The sequence below is a fragment of the Plecotus auritus genome (assembly GCF_963455305.1).
Source record: "Plecotus auritus genome assembly, chromosome: 2".
In the NCBI taxonomy this organism is placed as follows: Eukaryota; Metazoa; Chordata; class Mammalia; order Chiroptera; family Vespertilionidae; genus Plecotus; species Plecotus auritus.
The window spans coordinates 4982109-5000586 of NC_137771.1; the positions used below are offsets into that span (position 1 = coordinate 4982109).

The 18478-nt window shown below is 60.8% G+C and overlaps 1 long non-coding RNA gene across 1 annotated transcript; it reads left to right on the forward strand.

The window, feature by feature from the left end:
• Positions 1-11622: 11622 nt before the first annotated feature.
• LOC308241569 lies at positions 11623-17156 on the forward strand. Its single transcript, XR_013959868.1, has 3 exons — positions 11623-12302; positions 15473-15570; positions 15932-17156. It is a non-coding gene; the product is annotated as an uncharacterized lncRNA (long non-coding RNA).
• Positions 17157-18478: the final 1322 nt, after the last annotated feature.

An 18478-nucleotide genomic window follows, 5' to 3' on the forward strand; every position in this document is an offset into this window, starting at 1 on the left:
AAGGGACCACCACCTTCCTCACTGGCTGGAAGGACATGGCATGAGCGCAGCCGGCCACCGGAAGCCCAGGCGCTCCTGGCAAATGCTGACACCCTGGCTCAGAACTGGCCCCTTGTGGGTGACACAGGAGGGGCAGGCATCCTATGGCTGCGGCCCTTCCCTGGAGGGGCCGGCGGTGGCTGCCATGGGGGCAAGTGGCTAGGAGGCCAAGGCAGCCTGTGGCACACCCCTGAAGACAGAACGACAGGGACGCGGCCCGAACCTGCAGGGGAACGGGGTCTTTGAGGGAAGGGCTTTCTTCATTGTAGCCCTGACCTCAGAGAATCGCCTGGGGGTGGGGTGGGGGTGGGGTGACAGTGGATGGGCCAGTGTGTGTGTGTGTGTGTGTGTGTGTGTGTGTGTGTGTGTGTGTGTGTGGCATGTGGGGGTGCTCCAGGGAGCACAATGTACAAGGCCCCATCTCTGAATAAAAAAACGCAACTCCCCTTGCCGGGTCAGTGGAGAAATCATCCCCAGATTAAGAATAAATAAATGGCCGAAACTGGTTTGGCTCGGTGGATAGAGCGTCAGCCTGTGGACTGAAGGGTCCCGGGTTCGATTCCGGTCAGGGGCATGTGCCTTGGTTGCGGGCACATCCCCAGTGGGGGGTGTGCAGGAGGCGGCTGACCGATGTTTCTCTCCCATCGATGTTTCTAACTCTCTATCCCTCTCCCTTCCTCTCTGTAAAAAATCAACAAAATATATTTAAAAAAAAAAAAAAGAATAAATAAATGCGAGAAGTCCAAATGCTGTCCCCGGGAGCATCGCCCGGCGCGGGCGGCCTGGCATTTTAGCTAAACGAGCTTTAAGGTCCTCTTTGCTTCCCTGAAGTTGCTCTGGCTCAGGCATCAAGGCACCCCTTTTCCTGAGGACACCGAGGCCAGCCTATTCCTAGGAGCTACCTATGGATGGATGGATGGATCACCGTGTAATACATACCCATCCATCCAGCCTTCAGCTGCTGTTGACAAGTTCTCATTGTCCATGTAACGCCTTGCTCCCTGCTTTGCAGACGTGCTCTCACGACCCCCCAGCAGCGCTATGAACTCCCTACTCTGATGCCCATTTAGCAGGTGGTAGACTGAGTCTCAGAGAGGCTTCAGTCCCATGTCCTTGTCTAAGGTCATGCAGCTTCGAAGCGACAGACCTGGGATTGGGAGCTGTGCTGAGTGCCCAAGGCAGGGCCGTCAGCCTCAGAACACAGGGCCACTGTTTGACAAAGGCGCTGGCCCGGGGGAAACCCCTCGATTATCACTGGATGAGTGAAAACTCCCAGCCCTGAGTCCAGAGAGGGGAGACGCCGGGTCTGTGTGCTGCCTGCAGCTGTCGTCACTACGCGTCCCTGGTCCCCCCCATTTCTCCAGCTCCAAGAGGGAAATAGGGCCACACTGACCATGGCCCATGTCCCAGCCTGAGGACTGTGGGAAGGACAAGGGTCCCGCCCCTCAAAGACGCCAGGAGCAGCAGCTCACCCCAAGGCTCCAGTCCTGGTTCCCGCCCCCACTGCCCCTTCAGAACAGCCTGGGATGGCCAGGCCACACCTGCCGGGAGGGTGGTGGAAGGATGCCTCCTCTCTCAGACGGGGCCGCCCCTCGACCCTCAGTGTCACAGCTCTGACAGCCGTGAGTCTTGCCGACACACACGTGAGATTATCCAACAAACACACCAGGGGTCTCTCTTGGCCAGGCTCGGGCACAAGTGCTTTTCCTTGTTTAATCCTCATACTAACCCTAAGCTTTAATTAGCCCCATCTTACAGATGAAGAAACCGAGGCACAGAGAGGTTAGTTAGGCCCAAGGTCATGCTGCTGCTGCTAGTTAGCCGCAGAGCTGAGGTGTGAGCCCGGGGGGTCTGGCCCTGTCCTTGCTCCGAGCGCGGCCTGGACTCTGCGTCCACCCCCTTTCCTAGGACTCTCAGGTCCCTGGGGTTGGCTTCAGGTGACATTCCCCGGACACCTCACCCTTTGAAGTGCGTGCCTTCCTGTCGCTGACCTCCAGGGGACATCCCAGCCCATCCCAGGCAGTGCAAGGGTCTGGGTCTTTACCTCCTTCCCCAAGGCTTCTAGTCACCTGCCCACCGATTTCACGCTCCGCCGGGGGAGGGCACACCGCTCTACCTGGCCAAGGCCTTCCTCAGCCACGTTTCCTGTGCCCAGAACCCGGGTCCCAGGGACCCCGAGTGGCCCTTCCCAGGGCAGAGGGGCTCCTCTGGAAGAGGTCTGTGATTCCGCTGCCGGAGACAGGGGCCCACAGCTTCTCTCCCCTCAAGTACAACGTCATCTTCCGCCACCCCGGCCGGAGCGCAGCTGGTGAGCGCATCGTCCCGATATGCCAAGGTCGCGGGCTCCGTCCCCGATCAGGGCACATGCAAGAACCAGCTAGTGAATGCATGACTAAGTGGAACAGCAACTCGACCTCTCTCTCCTTCCCTCTCTTCCTCCCAAGTCAATAAAATAAAATTTTTTTAAGTTACATTCTGTCTCACCAGGTACTGGCTACCCCACAACATACATGTAATACACATGATGTCATACATGTAGATAATATATGTCTCACTATGTATATAATCTGTTACTCCAGATTGATGGTCCTTAACCTTTTGGGGGTCGGGGGTCACGTAATCCTTTGAGAATCTGACGAAAGCTATTAACCCTTTTCTCGAAAAAACAAACAAACAAAAAAAAACAGCAACTGGCGTCTCACAACACTTTACTCACAATTTTGAAAGGTCCTTGACTGCCTCCTCCCAACAAGTTGAAGAGGCTAAAACCTGCCTGCGATGGTGGGACAGCCCCGTGTCCCTGCTGTCAGCACGGGAGCCACTGGCCACCTGGGACTATCGGAATGTTTTACCTAAATCCACTGTCAAAGGCAGTTCCTCCCTCTTGGCGCCAGCACGTGCGGCCCGTGGCTCCTGGACTGGACAGCGCCAATGAAGTCTACCCCGGATGAAGCCGGAGCGTCAGGGAACGGCGAGCCTGGGCCGTGGCACCTGCTGGCTGGCCCTGGCTCACGCTGGGGGCCTGATGAGAAAGAGCCCAGGATGCAGCTCCCCACGCACGGTGCTCGCTCTAAGGCACACTGTTCAGCACGGGAAGCATAATAGGTATAAACAGGCGTCTCCAGGACAACCCACTTTCGGTGGCTGAGACCCCACGTGCAACAGGGGAAAGAGACACTTGGTTGGTACCCAACTTGTCCTTTACGCTGCTCGCGAGCTGGGGGCCCTTCCTTCCCGCCAGTGGGTGCTCTGATTATGACGCCGCGACTGAGGACGATGGTGTTTGAAGGGCGGCCGTGGGACTGAGTTTGTGCAAAACGCTTTGAAAGGTCGGAGGGGTCGCTGGTGCTGGGCAGCCCAGAGCTGGATGTCTGGCAGCTCCCGGTAGGACCAGAACTCAGGCGGCTGGCCCTGCGGACTAGTGGCCGGAGGCTGTCTCCCGGCAATCCCGGGGGACAAGGGGACAGGCCCCGGCCCTGCGGCAGCACCCGCTGAGGCCTCTGGCGGAGGACGGCCTCCCCGCCGGCCCGTGAGGTCTTCAGGACTGGCCAGTGCCCACCCGCTGAGCTGCCTGCCTGTCTCACAGACCGGCTCCCTTCCCGCTGGGCTGAGGGAGGCACCCGGGAGCTTGCCTTTGTCCTACTCCTACTTTGTCAAGGTCACTGGTGACCTCCACGTTGCTAAACCCAATGGCCAACTCCGCGTTCCCACTGTGCTTGGCCCACTGGCCTCCGGTGACACAGCGGGTCCCTCCTTGACTTTTGAAGCCGTTTTCCTTTCCCCTTGGGTTTGGATACTACTCCCTCGGTTCTCACCTCCTTCACCGATCTCCCCCTCAGTCTCCTCTGCCGGTTCCTCCTTCAGGCCCCGCTCTCTGTGTTGGGGGACCCCAGGGCCCAGTCCACCTGCACTCCCTCCCTGGGTGATCTCATCCAGCCTCACGCTTGTCAATCAAACCTGCACAGTGACGCCGCCCACGTTCCCATCTGCAGCCACAGCCTCTCCACCGACCGCCCGCCAGCCTCTGACAGCCCAGTGCCGACTCCAAGTCTCACGATGTAATGGGAGGCTGAGCACGTGATCGCTCCCAAACTAAAGTCCTGGTTGCAGTGACCCCTGATTGCCCTTCGGAAGTCCCCCCATCTCCACACATGCAACCCCAGCCTCCCGGCATCCTCCCCGTGTGCTGGCAACAGTCCCCGCAGCCCGACCTTGACCATCAGCACAGCCTGCTGGCTCCACCTTCAAAACACAGCCAAATCCAGACCCTCCTCTGCTTTCCCATCACACGCGCTGCTTCCACTCCCTCGTCCAGGCCGTCCAGGCTGCTCTCATGGTCTCACCCAGCTGCCGCCGTAGTCTCCCGGCTGCTTCCTCTTGGTCCCCGCTCCCCACAGCCTGTCCTCAGAGCACCCAGGAGAGGTCTGATGTCTGATCACATCACTGCGCTGCTCACACCCCTCCAGGGGTCCTCCCCGCACCAAGGCAAAGCCAGAGGCCCTTCTGCAGCCTAAAAGCTCAAGTGAACCAGCCCCCACTGGCCTGGACCTCACTTATGCTGCTGTCTCTCGCTTACTCTGTCCCAGCCACACTGCCCCCTTGCTGCTGCTGCGGAACAGCGAGACGTTCTCTCCCGCTCCCCCGAGCACCAGACCAGGCGCTGGGCCAACAGTCACCATCCTCGGCACCAATGGGTAGGGAGAGCCAGAGGCTGTACCCACGGGGCCTTTCCCAGCCTGGGCCCCAGGGAGGCATCAGAGGGAACAGCACCCAGGAGGCTGGTCCTTGGGCCCATGGTGACCACACTCACTCCTGCAGCCGAGGGGCCCTGGAGGGAAAGGGACACTTCTCTCCTAATTCAGAAAATGCGAACTCAGCACATCGTTTCTGATCACCACAGCCTCCCCTGGCCTGTGAGGTCTTCAGGACCCACAGGCTATTGATTCTATTCTATCGACTCATGAGAGAGAGAGAGAGAGAAGAGGAGAGGGGAGGGGAGGGGAGGGGAGGGGAAGGGAGGGGAAGGGAAGGGAAGGGAAGGGAAGGGAAGAGAAAGGAAGGAAGGAAGAAAGGAAGGAAGGAAGGAAGGAAGGAAGGAAGGAAGGAAAAGAAAGAAAGAAAAAAAAGGGAGGAGGAGAGAGAGAGAAAGAAGGGAAGAAAAGAAGGAAAGAAGGAAGGAAGAAAGGAGAAAAGAAAGAAAGAAAGAAAGAAAGAAAGAAAGAAAGAAAGAAAGAAAGAAAGAAAGAAGAAAGAAAGGAAGGAAGGAAGGAAGGAAGGAAGGAAGGAAAGGAACCCCCGCGGAAATGCTAAGGACAGGTGGGGCCCTGGTGTAGCAGGGCAGGCGTCAAAGTGACACAGTAATTGGTGGGATGGGCGCCCGCCTACGGCAAGTCCATGCTAAGGACAGGTGAGGTCAACAGAGAAGGGACAGGTGAGGGCACCGGAGCCTCGCTCCACAGATCAGTCCGGCTGTGGACCACGGGGCTGACTCTCACCAGCGATGACGCCCTTGGCCCAGCGGACCCCCTTTCTCTCTGTGCAGCCACGCGCACCCTGGCCCGGACCTTTTGGGAAGATACCACCAAGGTGCCCGCTTGCCGTCACCGCCCCTTTCCATGTAGGCAGCCGCAGACCAGCATCACCCAGATCTTTCTAGAAATGGACGCACGCGGGGCATGGCCCTCAGAAGACCATACTGCTCGCAGCATCCGGATTGTGGGCTGGGAGAGACCCAGGGCTCTCGCCTCTCACGGGACTTCTCTGCTGGAGCGTGTCCCTCCCACGGGCTGGGCCGGGGAGGAGCGCGGGGGGGGGGGGGGGGAGCCGTCACTCTGGGCCTGTGGAGACCTAGAGAGGCAAAGAGGCCAAGCAGTCATGAGCACCAGACCACCTCCAGGCCGGGGTGCAGGTGGTGAACTGCAGGTGCCAGCAGGTGCCCCCAGGTGCCCCGCACCAGCCTTCTCTCCCAAGGGTGACTTCCCCTGCAGGAACCCCTCCTTTGAGCAAGGGCAGTGGTCGGCAAACTGCGGCTCTCGAGCCACATGCGGCTCGCGAGCCGCGCTTTGCCGCTCTGTTGACTAATGAGTTTGCCGACCACGGAGCTAGGGCATTGCAGCCCCGGGAAGTGGCTAGGAGAGCGGGCGCCGTCCGGGGGCCTGTGGGCACCGGATTCCCAAACAGAAGGTAAACTTCTAAGGTGGGGGAGGCGGGTCAGGCACAACACAGATGCGGCGCCCCGGCTGCCCGCCGGGCTGAGCCGAGGCGTCCCTCAGAGGGGGCCTGCAGCCCCTGGAGCCTGGGGGAGCCCCGAGGTCAGGGAGGTGACCGCAGTGGGGAGCATCAAAGACGAGCTCGGCCCATTTCACAATTGCACCAGCTCGCTCCAAACCCTCCTGTTTGGAAGAAAACCCAAATTTGCACTTTTTCAGTGAAACCTCCTGGGCCTGGTCCGCTGTCGCGAAATAAGCCCGTTTACGGCCCAGAAGGAAGCCTGATCTCTCCGAGAGACAACCGGCAGCGTCTGGGCTGTGGGCAAGGCGGCCTGCACACCACGAGGGGCAGGCTTTTCCAGAGAGGCTGGTGCGGGGAGAATGAGTCCAAACCCCGTGGCTGGTCCACACGGACTCGTGGCTGAACTTGCTACTGTCCCTCTGTAGGGTTTCCTGAGCCGGGGTGGGCACAGGCGCCACCTGAAACCCACGGGCGGCCGGGGAGCTCAGTTTAGTGTCGCTGGTGGGTTGTCCCATCTGACCTTTGCCACACCCCCCATTCAAAGACAGGCAGCCCACCCCGGGAATATGTTAAAGTCCCCAGGGAACAGATGCTTGAGCAACTAGCTCAGCCTCACCCTGCACCCCTCTGGGGCGCCCTGGACGGAGCTTGTAAGAAGCCAGAGGGAAACGTGGGTGACCTAGGACAGTGGAGCTTGTAAGAAGCCAGAGGGAAACGTGGGTGACCTAGGACAGTGGTGGGCAAACTCATTAGTCAACAGAGCGGCAAACCACGGCTCGCGAGCCGCATGTGGCTCACGAGCCACAGTTTGCTGACCACTGACCTAAGAGAAGTCATGGATCCTGAATGGCAGGGGAATTTCTAAGTAGACTTCCTAATTTTTTTTTTAATATGTATTTTATTGATATTTTACAGAGAGGAAGGGAGAGGGATAGAGAGTTAGAAACATCGATGAGAGAGAAACATCGATCAGCTGCCTCCTGCACATCCCCCACTGGGGATGTGCCCGTAACCAAGGTACGTGCCCTTGACCGGAATCGAACCTGGGACCTTTCAGTCCGCAGGCTGACGCTCTATCCACTGAGCCAAACTGGTTTCGGCGGTAGACTTCCTAATTTTTATTATTTGACACAAAATCTTGAAAACCTCTTCTGCCTGCATGCATGGGATCATACAAAACTAACCACCCCACCGGAAAACCGCCCCTCCCCATGGGCTGGGTTTGCTTCCCTCGTCCTCAGGAGCCCTCTGCTGGAGGAAGTCTGAATTACAACTCCAGCGACCTGACTGGGAGCCGCCAGACTCCAGTGGCCCTAATTTCCCAGCAGTGAAAGAGGAGGAACCATAAAAGCCCGAGTTCCTCCCCCCGCCCCCGCCCTGTCCCCTCTATCCCGCCCCCCCCCCCCCGTGTCTCCCGCTCCCGCCCCTGGCACTTTGCCCGCTGAGAGTTGCAAATCGGAGGCGCTGCAGACCTGCTCGGAGGCAGCGTCCCATCCCCGGAGCAGCACGGCCTGACGCTCAGGAAGTTCTGCCCATGGTTCTTGGGACCCCAGGTCTGTGTCACCTCCCGGTCCCCCATTTCCTTACCTTGTTCTTTTTCGCCGGAGACAGAGTGCCTGATGGGTGCAGCGCTGATGACTCCATCCTTGTCCCACGTGCCAGGTCGGAACGTGTCCCAGGGACTCCCAGGTCTGCCCCAAGCTTCCCGTGTCCTTGGGCCACTCGGTCCATCTCTGGGCCTCACTGCGCTCCTCTCTGAGCGTGGTGCTGAGACCAGATCATTCCTGAGCATCTTTCATTCTCGGGGCAAAAGTTCACAGGCATCGGAGGAGAGGCCTTCCGCAGACCTGCAGAGGAGAGCAGCTGAGAAACGGCTGACTCTGCCTTGTGTGCAGAGCAAAACCAGCCAGCAGGGAAGGGCCAGGGCTTGGGGTCTGGCCCTGGCGCCCTAGGACCCCAGCTGCACCGGGGACCTTTTCCCGCTGCCCCCCACCTGCATCCCTGGTAGCCCCCAGCTTCGGGGCTCTGGGTGCTGTGCCTTCCCAGTGGGCTCCCGGGTGGGCACCATCAGTGCCCCGTCTCCCGCTGAAGACCAGGCCCACCATCTGTTCTCCTGACCCCCCTTTTCCTTCGACCCCTGTCCTCCAGGGCTGCCCGTCGGCTCTGCCTGGAGGGTGCGGGCATCCTCTGGAGCCGCCTGTCCCTGCGTCCTTGGCAGGGAGTCTGCAGCGCTGTGGCTGTCCAGGCTGAGCAGGAGGCCCCTGCTGCGTCCTGGGGCAGCCCCCAAAGCTGATGACATCAGCCCAGAGCAGGGTCTGCAGTCCCCAAGACGCCTGCCCTCTCTGCCCTACCTCCCATCGCCCTCGGGGGGCCATGCAGGCCCCAAGGGCAGCCTCCATGGTGGAGACACTCGGGCGAGTGATGGGGAGAGGCGGTCCCGGGGCCGAGGCCCTCCCCACAGAAGTCCGGGTCCAGGGCGGGAGAGGCATCAGGCTCTGAACCGCCTCACCACCCTGACGGCCCCAGAAGAGCGGCTCCTGGGCACAGCGTGACATCACTTCCCATCTTGCCAGGAGACAAGGCTTTTGCCAGGAACGGGCCCCTGGGGACAAGGCGGGCAGCGTTTTCATGACGCTGGCATAAATGAAGCCTGCACCACAGGCTGCTATTCTGGGCAGAGACCGTGCTGTCTGGGCAGAGACGCCCTGGGACTGTCCTCTCTGTCCCCAGGCCCCCGGCTCCTGCCACACGGCCCTCACGTCATCTGGGGGGGAGGGTGGGGGTGCGGCAGGACCCCGCCCACATTTGCTGCTCAGCTGCCCTCTGCAGGGGAAGCTGGGCGCCCTCCACATCCAATTTCAACCTCTGCAACCAATTCCATGACAAGGGGGGACCCCTCCTCTCGCCTCTGTGCCTTCACCCGTCTCCAGGCTGTTCCAGAAACCCCGAGGGGGAGCGTTCAAGAGTGGGGGCCAAGAAGGTCCCCTTGCCCTCACCCCAGAGGCTGCCTGTGCCGGGGGTCCCTTCCTTACCCGCCAACTGGAAAGGCAGCGTCACTTTCCAAACTGGCGTCCGAGATCCAAAGGAGAGGCGGGGCCAGGCGGGGACACAGCACAAGCGGGGCACAGCTCCCGGCTCCTCTCAGCCTCCACCTCTCGGGGCTGCACACCCGTCCTCTACGGAGGTTCCCAACGTGTCCCACGCTCGGTAGGCGCTCATCCCCGAAGCGCCTGTGAGAACGGTGCACGAGCCGAGCCGGTTGGTACAAGAGCCTGTTCACCATCCTTCCTTCCCACGGGGAAGGCTGCCTCCGATCCTGGTCCTCAACTCCCAGGGAGTAGAGTGGGGAGAAAGGTTGTATCAGTAAAGCCAGAGGCTCACTCCCTGCGCCAATCAGGACGGGTCCTGGCTCAGGCCGGCTGTGCGCAGCCGCCAGGAGGCGCCGTGGGGACAGCGGCCGGCCGGGCGCCAGCCGAGCAGTGGTGCAGGGCCTCTGCACCCCGCTGCAGCCCGCAGCCGGCTCTGCTGACTTGGCCCCGGCGCCCGCCGAGGGGGGGGGAGGGCCTGCAGCAGCCTGGGCTCCCTCTGCCCCTGCGCAAGGAGACCTGGAGAGCGCTGCAGGCCGCCCAGGCTGGGGCAGTTGGTGGGGTGGGAGGGGAGAGCGGAGAGGCCCTGAGTCAGCACGGGTGCATTGCCAGGCGCCCTGAGCCTCGGACCAAGACACACACCCCTGTCCAACTCCTGCAGGCACCCCCCCCCTCACCCTAACTGCAGGCACCTCCACCTCACTCAGGGACCAGCTCCAGCCTCATCTCCCCCTCAACTATTCCTGGACCATCATGCACCTGCCCTGAGTGCTCTGGGGGATGGAGACCTGGGGGATTCTTTTTAAAGATCAGCCCAGACCCCTGCCATGCTCTGGGTGTTACTACGAGGTCAGCACAGGTCCTGGGGAGCGGACCTGGGGGCCAGGCGGGGCGAGTGTTTGCCTCACTCCCATCCTCCTGCAGCCCCGGCGAGTGGGCCGGACACGGGGGACGCGGGGGGCACGTGGCGGCTGTCACCAGGTGCGTGGGACTTTTCGCCTGACAGAGCCTGGGAAGCGCTGGCCCCTCAGTGGCCGGGCCAGCTCTGCCCTCGCCGGCGCTGGGCAGCTGGCTTCCCTGTCCTGCCCCAGGAATGAGGGCGTCGAGGGGCCTCCCCTCCCTGCCCACCCCTGAGGGTCTGGTGTCACCTTGCCACTTCATCCCCAGCTGCCCTGATGGGTCCCTGTGGCCCGGACGGCGCTGCCTGAGGCCTGGCCGTGAGAAGCCACTGGAAGCCCATCTTTCTGCTCGGGTGGGTGGCGTGTGCAGCTCATGCCACAAGCCCGGCGAGGCCTGGGCTGGGTGTCGCCTGCTCCCTCTCGGCGCACACCTGTGACGTTCCTGTCTCACCGGACCCCCCACAGGGAGCCCGAGACGAGGGGCCCTGGGCGGGGTGCGGGGGGCCAACGGCTCCATTGCTTTTCGGTCAGTGACAAGAGGCCCATCTCTCGGCCGATCCCAGAGACAAAGGAATGAATTCCCGGAATAGCGGGTGCTCCTCTGTCATCCAGGCTGGGCAGTCCTCTCTCACTCCCCGGGGGGGGGGGGGCACCCGCGCGGCCATCCCGTCTGTCCAGTCATTTGGGGTGTGGGCGCGGGCAGGTGCCACCCGATGCACACACGAGGCTCCGCTCCAGCCCCACGGGCTGCTGGCCTCACGAGACCCCGGCACGCAGCCCCCAGCGGCTCATCGGGCTCCGAGCCTTTCTCATTCCGGGTGCCAGTCCAGAAACATCCAGTGACTGAGTGTCGCTCCAGGGGCCCTGCAAACACCACGGATTGGGAGCAGAGGTCGGAGGTGGCCTTAAAGACACAGGGGTGTATCAAGACGGGTGGGGCCGGACGCAGGGGATGTGGGGCCGAATGGGGGTTTTGACCGTAGAGAAGCAGGAAGGCACCCCAAAGTGGGGGAGGGGGCCGCTTTCACCGCAGAGCACTGTCCAGTCGGCGGCCGTGCGGTCTCAGTCCCTCCGACATATTTGTCCGACAGAAGGCTTGACCGGAGCCCCTCACCCCCAGCGGCCCCTGCAGTGGGGCAGGGCTTTCTCACCACGAGCCTCCCCTCCAGGCGGCTCCTGTCTGTGTGAGGACAGAGCCCAAGGCAGCAGCCCTCGGGGTCAGGGCCCTGGCAGCCTTGGTCCCGGCTGTTGGGGGGCTGCCTGGGTCATTTCTATCCGAGAGGTTTGCTGCCCCTGAGAGGTGGAGCTGATTTACTGTGAGACCTACAGCTTTATTTTTTTTAATTTTTGTTGTTATTATTGTAAAAGGACACCTTTGTGCTGCAGGTGGAGTTTTGAGGAGCTCAGTGCCCCCAGTGCCCGGGACCACCTGGGCAGATGCCACCATCAGCCTCGCATGGCGTCACCCCCAATGCAGACCCCGGTCCAAGCACCGTCTGTCTGGGGATGCCACGCGAGCAGTGCAGCCTGGGAGACCTCCGCCGGCACCCACTGAGGCAGCAGCTGGCTGCGGGCTGTCCTTGGCTGGTGGGGAAGCGCCTGGCCCCAGACCACGGGGTGCCAGGGCTGCGTGCGTTTCCCCAGCCAGAGCCCTGTCCCCGAGAGCGCTGTCTGCTGCTTCTGTGGGATCCCCGCCTCGGTGAGCCCCTTCTGGAGCACCACCCCCCCCCTCCGCCACCGCAACTGCCGGCACCCCGCACAGCGTCACTCAACACCCACAGACACAGAGGGGGTTCGTCCCTCGTCAATGCTGCAGCCTGCGCCCCTGCAGTCGCAATCATGGTTTTGAGTTTCCCTCCAAAGCTTGTCTCGGTAAACCCCAAAGAATAAAAGCTCCACCCCCAGGTAACAAGGCCGCCAGGCTGCGGCTGTGTCCCCAGGGCTCAGCCAGGCCGGAGAGATCTCCGATTGCCTCGGAGAACAGCTCAGAGAGCCAGCCCACCAGGCGGAACGCACGCACCAAGACAGGGACTCGTGCAAACTCATCGTAAGTCTGCGGGGTCCCCCGGCCCAAGCCTGCGGGAGGGACATCCACCAAGTAAGGTCCTGATTGTGCCTGAGATTTTGCAGGGGGCTCAGCGCTCCCCGGTCCCAGGTACCCAGCCCAACGTCTGACTGAGAGTGGGTATCCCTCCCCCCTGCCCCCTCATCCTACTCCCCGCCTCCCCTTTCCCTCCTCCCCCCTCCCCCCACCTCGGCTGCCGCCGCTGCTGCGGTTCTGCAGTCACTTGAAGGAGAAAGATTTCGCAGTACGGCATTCTTAAAGCTGCAGTGTCCAAATTCTCCTTCAAACCCCGAGTGTCACGGACACCCGCTCACTTACCGGGGTCTTTTGTGGAGGGTGGGTGGGCAAGCAGACGGAGGACGGGGCAGGGGGCTTGGAGAAGCCAGGGGGTGGGAATCGGAGGCCCAGACTCCAGCGGGGTGAAGCCAGGCCGCCCGCACCGCGGCAGCCTCTGCGGCGAGCCAGGTGGCCGGCTCCGCAGCAGGCTGCAATGGAGAAGGATTTTTTTCATCCTCACCGCCCCCCCCCCTCAAATTTCTGCCACAAACTTGGATTCTTTGTAGCTTAATTCAAATGCAAGGTGCAAAACAACACGAGAAAGACACCCATTTGAAAATAATAACGCGAGCAGCATTTTACAATTATTTCGAGAATCTGACTCCTGTGAACTGACTCAGCTCTCCCCACGCTGCGCGGCCGGGAAGCCGGCGGGGAAGGGCCCGGAGGAAGTTCACGGAGCCCGGAGTTTGTGCAAAGTGCAGGGAGCCGGCTCCAGCGTCTCGGCGGAGAACGAGGACTAAAACCCCAAGGAGAGGCGTCCTTCCGCCTAGCCGAGGCGCGGAGGCTGAGCAGCCTGGCCTCAGGGAACCCACACGCGCCTCCCGCCTCCCCGAAAGTTACCTCTCTCCTCCGCTCCTCCGCGCCGCGTCCTGCCCGCCGCCCGCAAGTTGCAGACTGCAGCTGGGGAGGCAGCCCGATCCGAAGTGTCAGCTGGGTCCTGCACGGAGAGGATGCGGGAGTCTGGCTGCAGCCGGTGCGGGGATGGTCTCTCCCCCGCCCCCCTGTTTAATTTAAACCCCTGACACTGCAAGACGCCTGCTCCGACTGAGCCGCATCTCCAAAGAGCCTCCTCCCTGCCCGCACTTCCTCACAACCAGGTCCAAGGCTTCGCTCCACCTCCCGCATCGGTTCACCTAAGATGCTTTTCTGGCAGGAGAGAGAGAGGGCGGAGGGGGGCCGGGGGAGGGTGACTGGGACTGCAGAATTCGTAATTCCGTCCCTACGGAGCCCACATTTTGGAGAAGGTGGCACTTGTTTGGAAGTTTGAGAATTGCAGCCTGACGCCCCGGGGAAGGAACAGAGAGAGGAGAGGCGTGATGGTCTGATTTGCTTTAGACAAGCCCACACCATCACTTGCCTTAAAAAAGGACAGCCGTCGACCCGGGGTAAAGAGAATGGGACAATTCCTCTCTGCCCGCATTTTCGACAGTTTGGGAAATCGGTCTTTCCCACTTTCCTTCCGGAGAACGCCACTTAAAATGTGGCATGCATGTGACACGTACAAGATGGCCACAAAGTGAGTTTTGTCCCGATGTGTCTGGGATTCTGGAAGTTCTGGCTCCCGCCTCCACCGAGGCAGCATCGTCTCGGGTTGAGACGGGTTTCACGGGAGGGAACGTTCCAGGAGAGAGACGCGCTTTAAACGCAGATCTGGTTAAAACAGTGCCTCCTGACATAATGCACAGGAGAGGGCGCGGAATAGAGAAGCCGAGAGGCAGGAGAGGGTGCGGGAAAGGAAGGAGTCCCCAGACGTTGAATGTAATGCAAACTGGGAGTGTGAGAAAGGATTATAAAGGAGAAAGTGGGGGTGGGGGGGCACGGGGCCGATGACTGAGGCCCCTAAATACGTGGTTCAGGAGGACCCCCTGCATCGACTGCAGGTGCATTTCATCACTGAAGTGAGAGCTGGTGTGCAGCTCGTTTCTGAGCAGGACCAGGAGGGACGGCTCTGCATCTGCCGGGGACCGACAGGGCCGGGGCTGCAATGCACCAGGGCCGGCGTGGCCGGCACCGCGCCAGCACTGCACCCAGCAGCCTGCGAGGCTGTGCTGGGGGACGGAGCCGAGGGCAGGCCATGCTGCACCCCTCGCCGTGGCAGGGGGTGGCCGTGCACCCACGGAGTGTCACAGTGGAAGGGACCTCGCAGAGCGCGCAGCCAAATCCCTCCATTTCACAGACAGAGACACCAAGGCCCGGGACATGGCAGGGCCCCTCCCAAGGTCGCCCGGCCAGTGAGAGGTGGGTCTTCAGAGTCTCCGTCCTGTGGTTTCTCGGTGCCTGTCATCGCCCCTGGGAGATGAGCAATCTGCCCCTGCCACTTCCGCACGTGACCTTGAGGATGACCTCTCTGCTCTGCGACTCGGTTTCCCCTCCACCGATGATATCAAGTCTTGGGCCGAGGAATTTCAACTCTTTGAGAGCAGAAAGGATACCAAGTAGTTTTCTCGTGGGCAAAGGCCAGACCACACACGCAGGCTCGGGAACCAAAGCCGGCTCTTCTGTCCCCTCCAACGGGGAGACTCAGATTGCCACCCGCATTCGTGTCCTGTGGCCGCTGCCCCAAACGGCCACACACCTGGTGGCTTAAAACAGCAGACACTTGCCCTGGCTGGAGTGGCTCAGTTGGTTGGAGCGTCACCCCATACACCGAAAGGTCGCGGGTTCGATTCCCTAGGTTGCGGGTTTCGGGGCGCATACGGCAGGCAACCTATTGATATTCTTTTTCATATCAACGTTTCTCTCTCTCCCTAAAAAAAAATAATAATAATAACCATATCCTCGGGTAAAGATTAAAAAAAAAAAAAGACCGCTCAGCATGTTTCTCGGTGTTTTAGTTGTGCTGGCTTATTGAATTCTTCCCGCAGCCCTCTGAGGCAGGTACTGCGTGATGACCACCACTTTACAGTCAGGGAAACGGAGGCACACGGAGGGTTGGGTGGCACAGCTCGGCGGCAGGATGTGGGCCGCTGCCTCGGGAGTCTGTGCTCTCAGCCACACTCCTGCTCCGTCGAGCTGGGTGGCGGGTTCTTCTCTCCCTCAACCTGACAACTGGTTTGCTATCCAACCCACAGCCCCATGTGCTTCTTTGACAGACGTTCACGGGGCACTTGCGACCTGTGCTCCGTGTTGATGTCACTTCAAGTGCCGCCCGTGATGCACCCGGAGGGACTCGGCAAAGCTCCCCGCGCGGGTAAGCGTACAAGGTCACCCTAAGCGTGGGGGGTGATGGCGCAGCACCCCTCACTCTGTCACCAGGGATTAGCAAGACACCTGCCAGGTCAACGATCAGCATGAAACGAGCATTCGTTTTGAAATCAATAAGAAAGATTGATTGGGCCCGGCCAGTGTGGCTCAGTGGTTGAGCGTCAACCTATGAACCAGGAGGTCATGGTTCGATGCCCGGTCAGGGCACATGCTGATTTGCGGGCTCGATCCCCAGTGTGGGGCGTGCAGGAGGCGGCCGATCCATGATTCTCTCTCATCATGGATGTTTCTCTCTCTCCCTCCCCCTCTCTTCCTCTCTGACATCAATAAACGTACATTTTAAAAAGAGAAGAAAGAAGGAACTTGGGAACATGATCATCTTTTGGGAACTGCCCATGCTATGGGTCCTTGAGTCCCCCCTTCTCTCCCCATGCTGTTTCGAGAACAAGTTCTAACACGTGTTGGATTTCCCTTTGGCCCTGAATCCTCGGAGCTCTGCCGCCCAAATGGCCCTGTGACATAGACCTGGACAGGTAATGCGTGCAGCCCCGTGTCTTTCCGGGTCTCCTCCACGGGCAGTGAGCAGTTTGCCCACACGGGGTGGGGGGCGGGCAGGGTCCCATTTTTCCCCGCTGGCGGCCCTTTGTGGGGTTAATTTGCAATAGCCGCACTGCGCCGTTCATGTTGGTAACAGCCGTGGAGGACGAGGTCAGACTCGGGGAAGCGTCCTTTTCCATGTTGACCTACAAGATTACTCTAGAGGTGATGTCAGGGTTTTCCCTTTTTAGGGTGAGGCAGGAGCCCCGAGATGAGCTCGAGGTGGCCGTCTGACTCAGGGGAGTCCCTGCCTCTTCAGGGGGCAGGACCTCTGGGCTGGGGCTGGAGAGCGTGGGGGTCGCTGCAGTGGCCCCTTTCCGGAGCCAGGCCTCTGCGATGACCTTCCGGGGGTCGGCTGGCCTTTTCTCCACCAACACAAAACCACCATCCCCGGGGAGCGGCCGAGAGGTGGCTCCGTCTCCACAAGGAGAGGAAGGCTTTCCCGTCCTGACCACCTGCGTGGCCTGTGTGGGTAACTGCGCCGTGGCCCGTCCATTCTGCTCTGAGCAACGCCCGGCGAGGGCACCGGTGACAAAGCCAAATGCGTTTCACAATTAGCAAGAGCCCTTCCGCCTGGGCAGCCGCACTGCTGCTTCTGCTCCTTCATCACCTGCTACGGGTGGCAGCCCCCACCCTCCCCATCTGCCTCTCGGCGCGTTTCCACGGAGCCAGCCGTACACGCGCAAACGCCAGACCCGCCAGCCGACCTGTGCGCTCTGTGGGCTTTCTCCCTTGTTCATTTAAAAAGTGTTTATTGCTGAAACCGGATTGGCTCAGTGGATAGAGCGTCGACCCCCACTGAAGGGTCCCGGTTTCGATTCCGGTCAAGGGCATGTACCTTGGTTGCGGGCACATCCTCAGTGGGAGGTGTGCAGGAGGCAGCTGATCGATGTTTCTCTCTCATCGATGTTTCTAGCTCTCTATCCCTCTCCCTTCCTCTCTGTAAAAAAAAATATCAATAAAATATATTTTTTAAAAAAGTGTTTATTGAGCACCTACTAGGTGCAGGCAGTGGGGAGATACACATCTGTCCACGCTGGGCTAAAACCGGGGGCCCACTCTCCCTGGATGGTTAATCTCTCTAAGGTGCTGGCGGTTCCCTGCTTCTGCTGACATTCTTCCCAAGGGGGCCCGTGTTTAGATGAATGAAGACACTGCCAAGGGCGGCGGGCGGCGTCTCCAGGCCTGGCTGCCCGATGAAAGGTGGTGCGGTGCAAGGGGCCCTGGACATGGCCGCCTGGGCTGTGGAACCCACCTCTCCTGGGCTGTGGCCTCATCAGAGTCCTCCCGCCTCCCAATCAGCACCCCAGAGCCCCCTCGCTCTCCTCCCGATCCGGCTGCATTTCTCTGCTGCGCAGGGTGTCAGCACCGGGCAGGAATGTCAGCACCTGACCGCGTACAGTTCTTTGTGGATTTGTCACACTTGGCCCCCTGCAGTGCGCGCGGCTTCCCCAGCGCAGAGCAGTCGGCTGTTTCATTCACGGCACGTCCCTAGCGTCAGAGCAGTTGCTCAGCACACAGTAGGGCTCCAAAAAATATTTGTCTAAGAAAGAATAACCGAATGAATGAGCACATTCCCTCCTTTCCCACCTGTGCCTGGTGGGATTCCCCCCCAGTTTCCGGGCAAACCTCCCACCTCCATCCTTAGGGACTTCTCATCCCCCTGCAAGTGACAGCCGGCTCCCACAGCCCCACGGCAGCTCCGCGGACCACCGTGGGGAAGTGGCGCTGCGGGCCTGGCCGCGGCCTGGGCCTGGCGGGAATGGTCAGCGCTGTGCTGCAGCTGTGTACTGGGGAGCTGGCCCTCGCCTGGAACAAAATGCAAATGCTCAGGCCCCGGAGGCTGTGGGGTCCCGCCTTCCTCGTCCATCCCCCAGCCTCCCCTGGCCACTCTCTCCTCTCCCTGCTCAGCCCGCAGCTCTGGCTTCCTTGGGGGGGGGGTCTCTGAAATGCCCCCCTCCATCCCCTGCCCCAGGAGACTCCTGAGTGAGCGAGCAGGCGGCTCACCTGCAGGTCAGCTGGCCCCGCCTCTTTGGCAGCTCCCTGTCTCCATGCCCCTCCCCCTCCGGGTCCCAGACAGTCCCCAGCCCGGCATCCGCTCTGCCTTGGGGCCTCTGGTTCCCCCATACCAGCACGTACGACTCTGTCTGTTCTCGGGACCATGGCGTCCGTCACGGAGCTGCCTGTGCCCCGAAGAGCCGCTCACATCAATAACAACAACAACAGTGACTGTGGGTAAGGGATGACGGCTGCCTCCAGACAGTCCTTCCAGAGCCTTCTGTTCCGACACCTGCATT